The sequence below is a fragment of the Manis javanica genome, unplaced genomic scaffold, assembly GCF_040802235.1.
Source record: "Manis javanica isolate MJ-LG unplaced genomic scaffold, MJ_LKY HiC_scaffold_25, whole genome shotgun sequence".
NCBI classification, from domain to species: domain Eukaryota; kingdom Metazoa; phylum Chordata; class Mammalia; order Pholidota; family Manidae; genus Manis; species Manis javanica.
Window position 1 is genome coordinate 1,783,109 of NW_027332171.1, and position 2,445 is coordinate 1,785,553.

Genomic DNA, 2,445 nt, shown 5'->3' on the forward strand with positions numbered 1-2,445 from the left:
AGGGGCCCTTCCAGAAGATGGGGAGCAGGTAGATTGTGGGGGGAGATTTCTGGAGGGGAGGGCTGTGTGTAAAATTGCAACATTTTCCAGAATCTCTTGCCTGGCCTTAGTGCATTTCCATATCAATAGGTGTTTCCAAGGGGTGAAGAGAAGTGGTCCATCTCCAGATCACTAGGTGGTAACAAAGGGTGTGGAGGGTGAGCACGTACTTGGACTGGAGAGGTTTGGCGGGTCCCGGCACCCGGGTCATGAGAGACACGGGGGAGCAGAAGTAATAAGCAAGAAACAGGTTTCCTCCACTTCTTTTCTCCCTTTGAGTGGTTTTTGCTTCAAAGGTTATTTGCCCCAGGGTGGCAACATATTTCCCCCCCCCCCCCAGAGGTACAGTATATGTTTTCCTAATGGATAATGGAAGAAATTCAAAAAATTTATCCGGATGGCCATAGAGAACAGAATGGCTATATGAAACAATGTGAATTGAGGCCACATATAGTTTTCGTATCAGAAAGCAAGTTATATAATGCATAAACAGAGGTTACTTAAAAAACCGTATTTTCATTAATGATCTCTATGTATAATAATCACAGAATTTCTATTGTCTTAAAAATTCTTCAACAGATTTTTAAATACCTGTTTAAATTCTCATGGAAACTCATGCTTTGTTGAGAACCTGAAGCACTGAACAGGTACTCCTTGATAATGTGAGACGAAAATCTGCTGTGTTTCCACCGGAACAGTGAGCATTTCCCTTTTTCTGGTGCTCAGTGAAGGAAAAAGCTGGCACATGGGAGAATTGTAATGCTATCACATTTGACTTGAGTCAGCATGAATTCTCTTGTCTCTTTTCTGATCCGAGGAGCAGCAAGGCTATGATTAGGAGAGGAAATATTACAGAGATCACCCACTTCATCCTCTTGGGGTTTTCAGATTTTCCCAGAATGAAAGCACTGCTCTTTGTTGTGTTCCTGGTGATCTACGTTACAACTCTGACTTGGAACCTGAGCCTCATCATCTTAATAAGGATGGATTCCCACCTCCACACACCCATGTACTTCTTCCTCAGCAACCTGTCCTTCCTAGACATCTGCTATGTGACCTCCACAGCCCCCAAGATGCTCTCCGACTTCTTCCAGGAACAGCATACTATCACCCTAGTGGGTTGTGCTGTTCAGTACTTCTTCTTTTCAGCCATGGGACTGAGTGACTCTTGTGTCATGACAGCCATGGCCTATGACCGCTACACTGCCATTTGTAATCCACTTCTCTACTCATGAATCATGTCACCCACCCTCTGTGTTGGGATGGTGGTGGGATCCTACATGGCTGGAATCTCTGGTTCTGTATCCCAACTGTATGTCATTCTTCAACTCCACTTCTGTGGGCCTAATGTCATCCACCACTTCTTCTGTGACATGCCCCAACTCTTTGTCCTGTCCTGCACTGACACTTTCTCTGCCAAACTCCTACTTGCCATAGTAACAATGATCTTTGTGATAATAAATGTCCTTGTTATCCTGACATCCTATGTCTATATTGTCATCTCCATCATGAAGATCACTACAGCTAAAGGCAGGTCCAAGGCTTTCAACACCTGTGCTTCTCACCTGACAGCAGTTTCCCTCTTCTATACCTCAGCTATGTTTGTCTATTTGAGTTCCAGCTCTGGCGGTTCTTCCAACTTTGACAGACTTGCATCAGTCTTCTACACAGTGATTGTTCCTATGTTGAATCCCTTGATTTACAGTCTGAGGAACAAGGAAATCAAAGATGCCTTGAAGAGGTTGCAGAAGAAGGCAGGTTATTGCTGACATCACAGATTCTGAGATATTTTCTAAGCATATTATCCTTTCAGAATCATCTTAATCCTCAATACTGAACATATGAATAGACAATTACAAATTTCGCAGTGCTTTTGGACAAAAAGGGTTTTATTTGACATAAGTTATACACCAAAATGGACCAATACGTGGTACAATTCCACACAAAGAGAATATTTTTAAGTCTTGGAGATTCATTACTTTCAGTCTACATGAAGAGTGGTCTCATATTTTATTAATGCATCCACATGTATTTGTGAAACATCAAGTTTTAAAAACTTTTGGGCTCTTCTTGATTCTGAGACTGAACCCTGAGAGATACCTGGCCCAGGCTCCAGGAGTGTAAAATCCCTGTCTACTAAGTATTCTAATGCAACTGTATGATGCTGATTAATGTTTTATTCTGTGTCTATCCAGATTTGGAGTAAACAGAGGTATGGTTTGGGCATTAGGACAAAAAGAAAGCTATGAAATTGGTCTGATTATGCCTCCTGGAAACAGCAGCCTGAGACAGCTAGTGTTTGTGTAAGGTGTCTTTCAGCACTAACCATCTAATAAATTTTTGGTCACATCCTCATGTCTACCATCTCTAGTCTACGAAGGAGGGAATTCCAGTCATATAGGATTC

The 2,445-nt window shown here is 42.2% G+C and overlaps 1 pseudogene; it reads left to right on the forward strand.

Moving 5' to 3' along the window:
* Window positions 1-869: 869 nt before the first annotated feature.
* LOC140847622 (olfactory receptor 5AN1-like) lies at window positions 870-1,808 on the forward strand (annotated as a pseudogene).
* Window positions 1,809-2,445: the final 637 nt, after the last annotated feature.